Here is a 16408-nt window from a genome sequence, read left to right on the forward strand (position 1 = left end):
AGCTGGGTGCCGGGGATCTGGAGCAGCTCGGGACCCGCGCTGCAGGGAGCTGGGATGGGAGAGCGTGAGGGAGAGGAGGATGGGACTCTAGGAGAAAGAGAGGCGGCTGGGCTGGCGCTGGGGATGGAAGAGGCACGGTGAACGCACTCAGGCGGTTACCTGCAGATGGGGAAAGACCCTGGCAAATACCTGCCCTCAATTAAACGCATATCAATTTGTGTGTGGGGTCAGTACTGCACATCATCAAGCCTCTTGGGTATAAAAGCTTCCTACTGGAACTCTCCAGCCCCGCCCCCACCACCCCACGCGCGGCTCCCTGCTTTCTCCTGCCTTGGGGTGAGGCTGGGGATGTGGATGGCTCCAGAGCTCCCTGCCCGCAGTTTAGGGGCGAAGTGATCGGTGTGTGCGCGCTGGGCACTCTGCAGGTTAAAAAGGTTTCGCAGAAAGGGATACCGATGGAGGCGGGAAGCCAGGCTAAGAAAGGGATACCCACCTCCCTCCTCCGGTCGGAGGTGCGAACTGGGAAGCACTGCGCAGACCTGAGCGAGGTGGCCTGAATCCAGGGGCCGGGCAAGGGGGTGGTGTGAATAGAAATCGCACATTTCCCATGCGTTCAGCCCCGGTGCTCTGCCGTCCCTTCCAGTTCCATGCACTCAGCCAGGTATCCAGGCTGGAGCAAGGGCTGGGGGTCAACGGGTCCTTCCTTCTCTCCGGAAACGTTCTCCTGGCCCGAGGCTGGGCGGAGGGAGAGTCGGACATTTTCCTCTGCCTGTCTCCGGGCAGCTGTCGTGGCCACCTCGCAGGGCTGCTTCTAGGGACACGAGACTCGGGAGGGTCAGAGACTTTCAGGCCGGGCCTTCACTCCCCTCCCCGGGGCACTTGGGCAAGAGTTACAGCTCTTGGCTACCTCTGGCCCGCACGTGAGTTCCGACACTCAGCACACGCGACCCTCGCAGGGAAACCCCGGGAAGCTGCGGGCAGTCGCTGGGGACTCGCTGGGGCTCCAGTTCCCAAGCCCCGCGGCCCCTCCGCCCAAAGAGGCAGGGCAGAGCAGAGGCAGCCGGCGTGGAGGAGGCGAGCGCGGGGCTGGCCCGGGAGCCGCCCCTGGGGAGGGACTGAGAGCTGCTCCAGGAGTCGAGGGCGAGCGGCAGACCCGGCTGGGCCTCGCGCGCGCCGAAGGGAGGGAGCCCCCGCCACCGCCGCTGCCGCCGCGTGCTCAGCCTGTCCCCGCCCAGGGAGCCGGAGCCTCCAACTAACTCCGCCCGCCGCTCCGCCGCCCGCAGGCTCCGGCTTCCGTCCCGGACAGAGCCCGTGGCCGCGCAGGTTGGTGTTGCTGCCGCTGCCGCCACTGCGAGGCGGGCAGGGCAAGGGTGAGGGTGGGGGTGCGAAAGGGGGCCCAGGCTCGGGATCCTGCTGCCACCAATTCCTGGTGCCCCAGGAGGTTGTTGCTTTTTCTCTCGGGCTGCCCGGGTCGGGGGTGGGGGGATGGGGCGGGGATCCAGCGCTGTGGCCCGGGAGGATTTTGGGGACTGAGCCATTCTCGCATTTCCCCAACCTCTCTCACCACACTTCACCATCATTATTAAGTCCCTGGTCAGTTTGTGAGGGGTCGTCCTCCCCTCCTGTCCTTCTCACCTCCGCACTTCTCCTTGTGCCCTCACCCTAGGGGGTACAATTTGTTCATTCGCCTTTTCTGCCCCCAACTTGGAGAACTCTCCGTGACGCCTAGAAAGCCTCCTTGGTCCTCTGCCCGCCCTTGAGTCTAGTTTGGGGAAGTAGAGGCCGCCGCGGAGTAGCAACCTGGGGTGTGGAGTGGGGGCGAGTGCCGGGAAGCAGTGGAAATTCCCTCCCCTCTTTCTTTCCCGTCCTGGCCCAGCTTTGCTCTCTTCCTGCCGTTTTACCAGCCTCGGAGTGTAATACGAGGGCGAAGCGCGATCGCCCAGGCAGAATGGGAAGTATCCACCACTTGGGATACTAGTTAAGTCTAGGTTCAGTCACCTTCCCAGCTGTGTGGCCTTGGGACCCGCCCCATCGGAACCTCTGTATTGTCATTTGCAAAATATGCGTCAGCTCTGCCCGCAGCTGAGGGTGGTTGTGGGGCTCCCTTGGGGTGACTTAGGGTATTACGTGATTTTGAGCACGGTCTCTTGTCTCGTGCAGCTGCCTGATGGCGGGTCCTGTGTTCTGATCGTCTGAGTTCGTGTCCTTTGGCTGAGATGTGATTATCTCTCTGGGAGATTTGGTCAGTAGCTTTGCGGGGCTGAAAGGCATGTGTTCCTGGAGCTGGTTATCAGGGTTCAGAGTTGAAATCGTCTCTTCCCCACCAATCCCTGTGTACCAAGCTATGGACCTTACATCCTGTGCCTTTGCGGTCATAGAAGTTTAAATAGAAGGAAGATCTTATTGGACTTTGTTTGCTTCAGATGTTTTACATTATTTACAATCTCTTTTCTATTCTAGGTGCAAACTTAAATTTACTGCTAATTCTAATAATCCAGGAAAGATGCCTTCATTTTGGTAAAATCAGACATTTAGGTCAAATATCATGTGACATATTGTTTGTAAATTTTCAGTTTATAATCACAGGCACAAAAAATCATAGTTCTTGCCATTCTAGTTACTTTATGAAGCAAGTAAATGGCCTAAAAAAAAAATCAGCTTTACAGGAAGTCAGAGCTGCAGTGAACTGTGTTTATACCACTGCACTCCAGCCTGGGTGACACAGCGAGACCCTGTCTCAAAAATAAATAATCAGTTTTAGAATTGATATTAAATGGTAAGCCCTGTCGTTCCTGCATTCCTGACTTGATAGGCATTTTCATTGTGCGATGCACTCTGCTACATGCTTTAAAGATATAAAGATATAGAGTATGTTCCTTGTCCTAAAGGGCCTTCCAATGTAACTTAAAGACTATATCGTTTTATTTCATATTTTTATATGAACAGTCTTCTAATGACTATACATGGCAAGTAGAATGAGGTCAAGAATGCATTATCAAAGCCCTTTAAGATCATCATTTGGCCGGGTGCGGTGGTTCACGCCTGTAATCCCAGCACATTGGGAGGCCCAGGCTGGCAAATCACAAGGTCAGAAGTTTGAGACCAGCCTGTCCGACATGGTGAAATCCCATCTCTACTAAAAATACAAAAAACTACCTGGGCATAGTGGCGGGCGCCTGTAATCCCAGCTACTTGGGAGGCTGAGGCAGGAGAATCGCTTGAACCTGGGAGGTGGAGGTTTCAGTGAGCTGAAATCACTCCACGCACTCCAGCCCTGGTGACAGACTGAGACTCTGTCTCAAAAAATAAAAACACAAAAAATAATAAATAAATACATAAATAAATAATAATTTGGTGCGTTTACATAATAGATTGGAAGAAATAACAAGTTTGCTAAGACATTGCTTTTGAAAATAAAATGCCATGTGCTTCTACTTCATCAAGGTGCACTTGGAAATAAAATGAATTCTGTGTTTTTAGAATGAAAGCTTAGGAAAGCATTCTACACATGTATGATGTGCTAATCATATGTTAAAAGCTATAGACATTTTAATTCTAACTTCATTCAACACGTCAATAAAATTGTGGTGCCCACATACAGTTTTTTTCTCAACTCCTTCAGGAAGGAAATTATAATGCCTAGAAAAATATACAGATATTTAATGTCATATTTTTAATAAGCTGGAACTTGAACACTTAAAGGCCTGGTGGGTCCTGAAGTCTCTCTGGAAATTTGACTTTAAAAGTTACAAGACTTGGTGAGACTAAGTGTGATGACTCATGCCTGTAATCCCAACACTTTGAGAGGCTGAGTCGGAAGTATTGCTTGAGTTCAGGAGTTTGAACCAGTAACATAGTGAGACCTTCTCTCTACAAAAAATATTAAAAGAAAAAAAAAAGCCAGGTGTGGTAGTGCACGCCAGTAGTCCCAGCTACTCAAGAGGCTGAAGAGGGATGATCTCTTGAACCTGGGAGGATAAGGCTGCAGTGAGCTGTGATCATGCCACCACACTCCAACTTGGGCCACAGACAGACACCCTGTCTCAAACAAAACAAAACAAAACAAAACAAAACAAAAAAACAACCTCTTAGAATTTAGCTTCTTTTTAAAACTTTTTGTGTGTGTGTGTGTGTGTGTGTTTTGGGGCAAAAAATGAGCAAGAATTCCACCTGGAAAAGATTGACCAGAGATCTTGACTTTCTGCCTAGGTTGTACTTTTTGTGACTCAGTGACATCTCTGATTCTTTCTTCCCCCTAGGAAGAATTTATTTATCTGCTATGTGCAGAATTTATTAGGCTTTACATACCGCGCTTTGAGGGCTTTGGACTGTCACATTAAGGCATGGCAGGCTGGGGGACAGCCTGAGGGACATAACGTTAACTTTACACTTGGCCTTATTGCTCCATACCTTTGTTTTTCTATTTGTGAAATGAGATTAAAGATTCTTGTTACTGCCCTGGAAGCTGTGTCATTTGGTATAATAGCCACGAAAGCTTCTTGTGTGTATAAGTACTTTCCTTACCATTTGAATGTGAAAGCTAATTATTAAAACCATACAAATAGCTCAAAAGACGGGCTGTGAATAAAATTGCTGTTGGTGTCATGTGCTCTCAGGTCTCCTGGCAGAAATTTAAGTCATCATGCATCCCTACAATTTACTGTAGTGTTGTGGAGAATAAGGCCTTCATCTTATCCAGGGTTGAATGATTTAACTCTCCAAAATGGGAATAATGAAGTACTAACCTGAAAGGACTGTTGTCAGCATTAAATGAACTAATCCACATGTGGTTCTTAGCACATTGCCAGTATATAACTATTGCGCTACGACTCAAGTAGTTATTTTAGTTTCTCTAGGGTAGGGGGAGGGGGGAAGGAATGGAATTTCGGTGGTCCACATTTAAAAAATAAATACATATATAAAAATATAAATACACTCTTCCCCAGTATTTTGAAGTAGCCTTTCCTCAGCTAACTTGTTTCATTCATTTATGCAACAAGTGTTTCTTCAGCCCACACTATATGTTTGGCTTTTTCCTAGGCACTGACATCCAACAGTATACAAGACAGTTGTAGTCACTTTCTTATGACTTGAAGGTGTAGACAGGGATGCAGATCTATAAACAGAGACTTATAAATTTAGAAACAAAATTTAAAATAATTATAATGCCATGTGATTCATGTCATGATAAGGGTAGTGCAGAGAACCTCGGAAGATATGATGGGATGGCAGGGTCCTGGATAGGTGAATGTCACACAGTACATCATTTCATCCTAATTGGGTTGGTGGTGGTGAAGGAAAACTTCCTAGTGGCATGAATACACAAAGACCTGAAGCATGAGTGGTAGTTAGCAGCTGAAGAAGTGGGAAGATTGAAAGAGACCAAAGGGAGCATGATGCCTTAGAATGGAAGTAAGGCAGAAAATGTAAAACAATACATAGGTTAAGAGCAGGAGGGAGACCCGTGGCAATCTGGAGAATCCAGACTGTCTAAAGGGAGAAGTAGATACTCGGTTTCAGCCAAGTATTGTCAGGTTGGGACGCAGGCCAAGTGTTACCAGATGCCTTGATTTCTAAAGAGGAGCTTAAAATTCATATTTTATAAATATGAAATCTCCCAAATATGAAATAGCCCAAATGTTTTAAAAACTGTTCTATGGGCCAAACCAGACAAATATGTAGTTGGAATTCAACCTAGGGCTCCCACCTTATGACCTCTACATGTAAGAACATGAGAGGAGTGTAATGTGACTAAAGGCATAAACCTTAAACGGACAAGCAAGGGAAGTGCTGGCTTTGTGGAACTTGCTAAGGAGGGGTGGCCTAATCCTAAGAACAGTGGGTGACATTGAAGACTGAAACAAGATGAGATTTGTGTTACAAGATGCAGTCTAGCTACTGTATAGAAAATGAGTGGGAGGAGGCAGTGGTGGAAGAAGGATAACCATTTGGAAGCTTACCATGGTCATAGGAAGAAGTGTGGCTAAAAGCAAGGTATTCAAGCAGGAGGGAGATGAGTGGACTTCAGAGATATGTATGATACCCCTGTGTTGGGATTCAATTCTCCATTAGTCACTCAGACTTTTGCATGTCTTATGAGCAAAGGCATTTCCTGCTTTCATCCCGGACTCTCTTCTCAAAGATATTTGTATAGTAGATAGTTTTAGAAGATAGAGGTATTCTTTCCCTCCGAAGCAAAGCGGAGGTAGGTTTTACTGTCCAGTTTAAAATATTCAAGACCCTAAGCTCAGGGTTCCCCTCTGACAATGCATTGAGTATCCGCTTCACATCACACGGGGGGAACCGAGTTTCAGGAGATTGGCACAACTATGCTGATACTACTGTTGCTGATATTTTTGTGAGTAGTATAGTCCTTTGTTTCTGACCCTAGAATTTTCTGTCTTCTTCCAGCATCGTCATGAAACTGTGGCACATTAATTTCGTTAGCCTGCAAGTAGGGTAAAAATCTCAGACCCTTAATTACTGAGAGCAATCTAGCCATATTGTCTGTTTAAATTTAAGTATAAATTAATTAAAAATGGAATAAGGTTTTAAAAACCCATTCCTCCATTGCACTAGCCACATTTCAAATGCTTAATAGCACGTATGGAGCTAGTTGCTATGGTACTGGGCAGAGAAGATATCGAAAATTTCCATTGTTGCAGAAAGTTCTATTGGACATTGCTGGTTTAAAGCTACAAATTTTGTTTGTGTTAGTAGATGAGTAGAGACAGTAGAAGTTGTTGATTTTGACAGCATAAAAATGATGTTTGGCTTCATGTTAGATTCATAGGAGCCCCTTTAATACAAAGAAAATATTTCTGTTTGGATAACCTATACAGTACTTAGTTCAGGCCTCTTGGGGAAAAGAAGTGGAAAAGTATCTACACTGTCAATTTGGAGACTGGGCAGACTGGGGACATGTGGCAGCAGAAGTTCTACATATAAATGGCATTACTCAAATCATGTGTGACTGTGAGATTAGGATCTGTACCCAAAGGAGCTTGAACTTCTGAACACTGTCTTGAGCTTCGTCTGCTAACCATGCTTAACACAAAAGGACAAGAGTTGCATATTAACAGTGAGAGTTGATGGGTGCAGCACACCAACATGGCACAAGTATACATATGTAACAAACCTTCACGTTGTGCACATGTACCCTAGAACTTAAAGTATAATAAAAACAAAACAAAACAAACAAACAAAAAATAAAACAGTGAGGGTCTGGAGCATAGCCAGTCCAGCAGCACCTAGGCAGTGCCTGCTGCAACCCAGCTCTGCTGGCATGTACTCACAGAAAGGATGGAGGACAGGAACAAGATTTCCAGATGGCTCTTGTTCAGGAGTTTAAGAGGACAGCTTCAAGAAGGGAGGGAACTGGACTCAAAAAATAGAAAACATAATACTTTAAAATACAACTTTAAATGACGCCGCAGAATTAGGGGGAAATGCCAAGAAACAATCAAAGCAGCAGATCTGCTTCCCTTTCAGATAGGAGAAGCTCATTTTGTGGAGAGTGTGGACCACAAGTACTGGGAAGCAAATGCACAAAGAATGATAGGTCCAGCCAACAGTTGCAGTAACAAAGGACAGTTTTTACCTGCATTGAGTGTATAGTTCACTGCTGCATGTACAACATAAGCAAAACAAAAACAGTGGTAGAAATAAATAAAGTAAAGTCTGAGGCCCTTATGGAAGAATCATACTACTACCTGCTTTTTCCGTGGCTAAAAATGCCTTATCATAAATTTCATATATTGAGAATTTCACTTATTTATGCCAAGGTAAGTTTGTTTTAAAATAGTACTCATTTGCAGTGCAGTAAAATTTTACTTATATAAAGATTAATTCAAGCTTTTAAAAGTCTGAAGTTTAGAATATTTTAAAGATTGAATTTATTATTTTTAAGCGCTTATATACATAGCACCCAGAACCTGCCAAGGTTGTTAACTTTTAGAACTCTTTTGAAGGGAACTTTTATGAAGATATTAGTTTTGAATAACATGATCATTGTTGCATGTAATTGGAGGCTTCTATAGTGTTGGAAGAAAACTTTTTTAGGTTATATGTATACCTATTATTTACATAATTCCATCAACAAAGCCTTATTTTCATAGACATTCCTTTCAAATTCAGTACATTCTGGGAGAGTCGAAGTCATGTGCTATTAGGTTTTGTGTAAAGGTAGAGTCCCTTGCATACAGCAGGCATTTGTTAACTAGTGAGATTTTTCTCCATTTAGTTTAAAACCATTACTCTGTTAAATGTCTTTTTCTTTTAATTGTGAATTTTGAAATCTTATTTCTGTAGGGGTAGAAAAGGCTGGTTGTCTCCCCCAAATCCCCCTTCCTCAGTCCCTCTAAATCTGGTAAAGTCACTTGTTCAGTGTGCTTTCATTCTTCCTTTCTCTTTTTATGCCACAGTTCTTACCTGTGCTTCAGGCTAGTCTTGCCTTGTGCCTCCATTCTCTTCATATAAACAGCATGAAATTGGAAATACTCGTTGTCTATTGTATTTCTGAAGATCAGAATTTTCGCCAGTTTCATGCTGTCCTTTCTCAGGCAGGGTGTGGTAAGTCATCTTTTGAAAACTGTTTCCAGTAAAACTGGAGTATGCTGTTGAAACTGTTGGTGTGCCCTCTTCAGAAACAAAACCAGGAGACTTGCTGTTTATTGCATGAGTCACTGATGGGTTTCAATGAATGGAAGCAATATTAGATTTTTTTTTAATGCTCATCAATGCTACATCTTATTTTAAAAGAAGTCTGAAATAAGGAAATAAAAGTAAACTAATAAACTCCTTGTTTCCCTGGGGAGAATTTAGAATTATATTGGTTCTCATATTTTCGGAATAAAGCAGTAACAATGAGGCTTAAAAAAAATTAGGCCTTGTCCTTTAACCGGTGATACCCTGTAGTGCTCAGAGCTTTCTAGTGGGTACGTTTTCTCAAGCTGCACATGAGTAACTTTAATCAGGAGCGAAGTGGTTCTTTCTATTATATGCCATTTCCTCTGTGGCCCCTGCCTCACTTAGCTATTACTGTATGCCTAATCGACCACAGTGAAATGTCTTTAAAACATTTTCCAGGGAACTAAGGACTTTTTGCAGAATTTTTATAATAGAAAATGCCAAGGAAAGTTTTAATGGTTTCTCTGCACAGATAAATGTTTCCAGAGCAGACTGATGATGAGTCAAGGAGCTGTTAATAGGATATGTAAATGTAACCTTTCACCTAGTTACTGTCACTACCTAAGTCATAACTACCTGGTGTCAGTAAATTGTTTGAACTAGTTCTTGTCTAGTTCCCTAATTAAACAGACTCTCTTGGTCTCATTATTATCCAGTAGATAGTTAGCACTGTTACAGTTTGCATTGCCCTGGGTTCCTCCCCTCTCCTTCTGTTTTAATAATAGCTCTAAGTCCTATTACAGATTTTCACTAATATCGTTGCCTTCAGCTTTACCTCAGTATTAGTGGAAAAATTTTTTATCTGTGTATTTGACAGTGACGTCTAGCTCTTGGGTTTCACTTATTCAACAAATATTCATTCAGTGTCAGCCATGTACCTAGCACTATTCTTGACCCCAGAGATCCAATAATGAGCAAAAAATTCCTGGTCTGCATTATCATGGAGTGAAGAGTATAGGAGGAAGGCAATCACTAATAAAATATACACACGACAGCAACAACAAATAATTATGTATAATTACAAGCAGAGGTAAATGCTCTGAATAGAACAGTACAATTTTGTGGGCTTATATAATAGGAACCTGAGGAAGTGACACTTGATTGATATCTGACGTGTGAGTAGGAGAATGTGAGATAGGGTAGGAAGAAAAGTGTTCCAGAAAGCAGAGAGAACTGCCATTTGTGCAGAGGCCCTTTACAGAAGGGAACAGAATGAAATCAAGTAACTGAGGAGGGTCAAGGGGAGAGAAGAGCTACTGAGGCTGGACCCCTTGGCTGGGGCCAGTGCACACAGGGTCTTGCTGGCCACGTGAAGAATTTGGTATTCCTCATAAGAACAATGGAGAGTGTTTTAGGTAGCAGCTGGGGACTTCATGTGATTTGTGTTTTGGTGAGATCATCTGTGGGGTTGTGAGTTGGATTGGGGTGTGAGTGTCAGTGGGGAGAAGTTGGATAGCTCTTGCGTGAATTTAATTTGACATGACAGTGTGTACCACTCTGGTGGTGGATACTGGGAAGTGGCAGTGAAGATGGATTGAAAGTGTTTTGGGGGGAATACCATTAATTGAACTCAGGAACAAGTTGGGATTTTCTTTTATTTGTTCAACAAATATTTAGTGACTCCCTACTTTATGCTAATCTCTGTGCCAGGCTCTAGAAATAAAACTCTGAACAGTATATAAAATGTCCTTGGACTCAGGGAGCTTAATTATTAATGGGAGTGACAGATAATCATTAAGTGTAATATACATAATAAAAACATATATATAATAAATACATATATATATATTATTAGGTACTAATAAGTCCTGTAAAGAAAAATTAGGCAAATAAGGGAATGGAGAATGATAGCAGAGGGTCCTCTTACATAGGATGGTCAACAAAACCTCTTGAAGAGGTAGCATTTGAGCAAAAACACAGATGAAGTCAGGGAGCTAACTACTAAGCAGAGGTAACAGGTATAAGATATTGAGGCTGGAACAAAGGAACTCTGCCTCTACACCTGCACCACCAAGGAATACCAAGATGACCAGTTTGTCCAGAAATACAGGGGGTGAGGGAAGAAAAGTGTCAAGAATGTCTTGCTGGTAGCTAAAACTTAAAGCGTCTATATGGGGTCATTATCTTCAGTCCTAATCAGTTTTTCAAAGTCCCTTACTATATCGATTACAATCCCAGGTTGCTCTGCCACTAAACTGATTTTAACACAGCTACTAGAACAGCTTCCTTTACCACAGCAAATCCTGCTCAAAAACTGTCAGTGGTAACTGTTTGTCTATCCTGTCAATGACAACCCCTTCATCAGCCCAGCTAAAAGTCCCCAATCTTACTTCAACCCCACATGCTGTTACAACCCTTTCTGTACTTCGTATTCAGTTGAAGGCTTCCCTTTAACGTTTGTTTAGGCTTTCCACATAATTTATCCTTTTCTTTTTTGCCATTCTTTTTATTCATCATGAAGCCTCTTTTCTTTCTATTGGCCTATTTCCATCACTTCCTTCAAGAGTTACTTTTTCTACCTGTTTCTTCTGATTTATTCCAGCTTACCTGGATCACAGAACCCCTTGGCCTACTCAGTCTATGTGATGTTATTTTTGTCCTTCCTTGAGTCACTTGAAGAAGAACTACTTCTAAAGTGCCACCATTGTTCCAAGTTAAAATATTCATGATTGCATTCATTTTTCCTAGAAAAGATTTGGTACCAGTACTTGCTCTGCCATGTATACATGTGACGTTGGCCCAAACAGTCAACGTTCAGGTTCCTTGTCAATAAGATGAAGATACCGAGGCTCCCTTCTTTCATTCAGTGTAGTTGTGAAGAAAAAGTGAAGTACAACATGTACAAAGTGTTTTAAGCAAATGTATGACATTATTTTTAGTATTTTAGGTGGGTGTAGTCCATATCCTCATCTAAATTGCAGGTTCTTCACACCATTTCACACAGTGTAGAGTCATGTATGTGTGTGCTGCTGGAACTCTGAGGATTCTTAAGCTTCCAGCCACACTTTGCAATCTTGGGCCAACTTCATCTACAACCTGCATATTAGTTTCCTGGGGCTGCTCTAACAAAGTACCACAAACCAGGTGGCTTAAACCCCAGAAATGTATTGTATCAGAGTTCTAAGGCTAGAAGTCCAACATCAGTATATTGGCAGGATTGGTTCTTTCAGAAGGCTGTGAGAGAGAACCTGTCCCATTCCCTCTCTCGTGTTCTGATAGCCTCAGATGTTCCTTGGCCTATACATGGTTCCTTATGTCTTCACATCATCTTTCCTGTCTTCCTCTTTGTGTGTCTGTCTCTGTGTCCAAGTTTCCCCTTTTTATAAGGACACAGTAATATTGGATTATGGTCTACCCCAATGACCTCATCTTAACTAGATCATCTGCAAAGACCCTATTTCCAAATCGTCACATTCACAGGTACTGGAAGTTAAGACTTGAACATCTTTTTTTTTTTTTTTTTATGGGGACACAACTCAGCCCATATCGGCATGATACAATACACATACAAGAAAGGGTAACCACAAATGTGATGGATTTGTTCTGTGTTACTAAAATGGTAAATTAGGTGTGGAGCTAGTTTCCCATATGATACAAGGCAGCAGCCCATCACCTTTTTGGCACCAGGACTGGTTTCATGGAAGACAGTTTTTCCACGGACTGGGATGGAGAATGGTTTTGGGATGATTCAAGTGCATTACATTTATTGTGCACTTTATTGCTATTATTATTCCATTGTAATATATAATGAAATAATTATACAACTCACCATAATGTAGAATCAGTGGGAACCCAGGCTTGCTTTCCTGCATCTTGACTGTCCCATCTGGGGGTGATGGGAAACAGTGACAGATCATCAGGCATTAGATTCTTATAAGGAGCTTGCAACCTAGATCCCTCTCACATGCAGTTGATGTTAGGGTTCCTGCTTCTATGACACTCTAATGCCCCAGCTGATCTGACAGGAGGTGGAGCTCAGGTGATAATGTGAGCGATGGGGAGTGGCTGTAAATACAGATGAAGTTTGGCTTGCTTATCCACTGCTCACCTCTTTGCTGTGCAACCCTAGTCCCAACAGACCAAGGCCAGTATCAGTTTGTTGCCAGGGGGCTGGGGACACCTGATATAAGGAAAAATAAATTAAATACTTGATAAACGTTGCATGTGAAATTCTGAACATTCACATAAACTTATTTTATAATTCAACAATTCCTGTTAATTTTAACTTGCTGTGCTTTCATTAAATTGCTTCATTATTATTGCTGCATCAAGATTTTCACTAAAGGAAAAACAGCCATAGATTGTTTATTTCTGCTTATTTTTTTTTGTAGGAAAAAATTAAGGAAAAAGACATATTAGATTTCATTGCTGTTGTAGAAATAAGTTTCCTCTTGGTGTCCTCTCATGTAGATGTTGGAAAATGAGGCTCACAGAGGTTAAAGTAGTTTGTCCAAGGTCATATAGGTTCTAAGTGCTGGGACCAGGATTTGAATCCACAGACTCTGGCTTGGGGGCCTGTGTCACTCTGGCAAGCTTGTCATGTGGGGATTAATAAGCTCATCCATGTAATGCACTTAGAATGGAGACCAGCACACAGCAAGCACTCAGTCCACTACTGTGATGACAATGACAAACTACTGCTAGTTCTATAATTACTATAATGGTGTTAACTACTGTTACTGCCATTAATATTATCCACTCTGATTCATACCTAATCATGTCTTTTAAAATTTTTTTTCTAAATTGTTTTAATTTTTAATTTTTGTGGGTACCTTGTAGGTGTATATATTTATGGGGCATATGAGATATTTTGATACAGGCATACAATATGTGGTAATCACATCAGAGTAAAATGGGTATCCATTACTTCACACACTTTTTGTGTGTTACAACCTAATTATACATTTTTAGTTATTTTAAAATGTATAATTATATTCTCATTGACTATAGTCACCCTGTTGTGCTATTACATACTAGATCTTACTTATTCTTTCCATTTTTTATGCCCATTAACCATCCCCACTCCCCCTCCAACCTCTCCACTTCCCTTCCCAGGCTCTGGTAACCATCGTTCTACTATCTCCATGCGTTCAATTGTTTTTATTTTTAGTTCCCACAAATAAGTGAGAACATGCAAAGTTTGTCTTTCTGTGCCTGGCTTATTACACTGAACATAATGACCTCCAGTTACATTCATGTTGTTGCAAATGACAGAATCCCATTCTCTTTTATGGCTAAGTAGTACTCCATTCTGTATATGTGCCACATTTTCTCTGTCCATTGATCTGTTGATGGATACTTAGGTTGTTTCCAAATCTTGGCTATTGTGAATAGTGCTGGGGTAAACAAAGTGCAGATATCTCTTCAATATGCTGATTTCATTTCTTTTGGGTCTATACCTAGCAGTGAGACATATATATCCCAAAGAAAGGAAATTACTGAATCTTATGGTAGCTCTATTTTTAGTTTTTTGAGGAACCTCCAAACTGTTCTCCGTAGTGATTGAACTCATTTACATTCCCACCAACAGTGTTCAAAGGTTCCCTTTGTTCTACATCCTCACCAGCATTTGTTACTGCATGTCTTTTGGAGAAAAGCCATTTTAACTGGGGTGAGATGACATTGTAATTTTTATTTGCATTTATCTGATGATAAATGATGTTGAGTGCCTTTTCATATACCTATTTGCCATTTATATGTCTTTTGAGAATATGTCTATTCAGATCTTTTGCCCATTTTTTAACTGAATTATCAGATTGTTTTTTTCCAGTAAAGTTGTTGGAGCTCCTTATGTATTCTGGTTACTAATCCTTTGTCAGATGGATAGTGTGCAAATGTTATCTCCCATTCTGTGGATTGTCTCTTCACTTTGTTCATTGTTTCCTTTGCTGTGCAGAAGCTTTTTGACTTGATGTGGTCCTATTTGTCCATTCTTGCTTTGGTGGCCTGTGTTTATGGGGTATTACTCAAGAAATCTTTGCTCATACCAATGTCCTGGAGAGTTTTCCCAATGTTTTCTTGTAGAAGTTTCGTAGTTTGAGGTCTTAGATTTACGTCTTTAATCCATTTTGATTTGATTTTTGTATATGGTAAGAGATACGGGTCTAGTTTCATTCTTCTCCATATGAGTATCCAGTTTTCCCAGCACCATTTATTGAAGAGACTGTCCTTTCCCCAATGTTTGTTCTGAGCAACTTTGTTGAAAATGAGTTCATTTAGATGTTTGAATTAGTTTTTGGGTTCTCTGTTCTGTTCCATCTGTCTATGTGTCTGTGTTTATGCCAGTACCATGCTGCTTTGGTTACTATAGCTGTGTGGTATAATTTGAAGTCAGTTAATGTGATTCCTCTGGTTTTGTTCTTTTTGCTCAGGATAGCTTTGGCTATTCTGGGTCTTTTGTGAATACATATAAATCTCAAGATTTTTTTCCCACTTCTGTGGAGAATTTCACTGGTATTTTGATAGGGATTGTATTGAATCTGTAGATTGCTTTGGGTGGTATGGACATTTTACCGATGCTGATTCTTCCAATCCATGACCATAGGATATCTTTCCATTTTATGTATGTGTGTGTCCTCTTCAATTTCTTTCATCAATGTTTTATAGTCTTCATTATAGAGATCTTTCACATCTTTGATTAATTCATAGGTAGTGAATTTTATTTGTGACTTTTGTTAATAGGATTTTTAAAAATTTCTTCTTCAGGTTGTTTGGCTGTTGGTATATAGAAATGCTACTGATTTTTGTATGTTGGTCTTTTGTATGTTGATTTGTGTTCTGCAACTTTACTGATTTTGTTTATTCGTTCTATTACTTTTTGGGTGGAGTCTTTAGGTTTTTCCAAATACAAGGTTATATCATCTGCAAACAAGGATAATTTGACTTCTTTCTTTTCAATTTGGATGCCCTTTATTTCTGCCTCTTGTCTGATTGTTCTAGTTAGGACTTCCAGTATTATGTTGAATAACAATAGTGACAGTGGGCATCCTTGTCATAAAGATCTTAGAGGAAAGGCTTTCAGTTTTTTCCCATCCAGTAAGATGCCACCTGTGGGTCTGTCACATATGGCTTTTATTATGTTGAAGTGTGTTCCTTCTAGACCCAGTTTTCTGTGAGTTTTTATCATGAAAATACGTTGAATTTTATCATATGCTTTTCCAGCATCAATTGTGATGATCATATGATTTCTGTCCTTCATTCTGTTGAGATGATATATTACATTGATTGATTTGTGTATGTTAAACCTTTTGTGCATCCCTAGAATAAATCCCACTTGGTCATGATGAATGATCTTTATAATGTGTTAATTGCATTCTATTTGTTATTGTTTTGTTGAGGATTTTTGTATCAATGTTCATCAGGGATACTGGCCTATATTTTCTTTTTTTAATGTATCTTTGTCTGGTTGTGGTATCAGGGTAATGTTGGCATCATATAATGAGTTTGAAACTGTGTTTTAATCATAATTAATAATTTCCCCCAAATACTCTCTGTAGTCCGTGAAAAATAGCTTTAATTGTGTCTGTAAGTTTTTCATTTGTTTCTTTTAAGGTGATAAGAGCTGTATTGATCCCTGAAGGGGTTTATATTTGTTTTTAAACCTGCTGTTACAGCATGTTATATAATATTTTGTACAGTGGCACCATTTGAATATTGCAGGTATGTAGAGAAAAAAAAAAGCCAGTTTTGGTTAAGCATTTTGGGAGTTATACACTCCTAC

At 41.4% G+C, this 16408-nt stretch overlaps 1 protein-coding gene across 4 annotated transcripts in view; it reads left to right on the forward strand.

The window, feature by feature from the left end:
- The first annotated feature begins 592 nt into the window (after nucleotides 1–592).
- The window catches only part of PAM (peptidylglycine alpha-amidating monooxygenase), a 282350-nt gene continuing 266534 nt past the window's right edge, over nucleotides 593–16408 (forward strand). For all 4 annotated transcript variants that reach the window (XM_025389313.1, XM_025389316.1, XM_025389317.1 and 1 more), the window contains exon 1: nucleotides 593–1323. The gene's annotated coding sequence lies outside the window, so the exon portion shown is untranslated. The remainder of the gene's footprint in view (nucleotides 1324–16408) is intronic.

Source organism: Theropithecus gelada, chromosome 6, assembly GCF_003255815.1.
Source record: "Theropithecus gelada isolate Dixy chromosome 6, Tgel_1.0, whole genome shotgun sequence".
Taxonomy (NCBI): domain Eukaryota; kingdom Metazoa; phylum Chordata; class Mammalia; order Primates; family Cercopithecidae; genus Theropithecus; species Theropithecus gelada.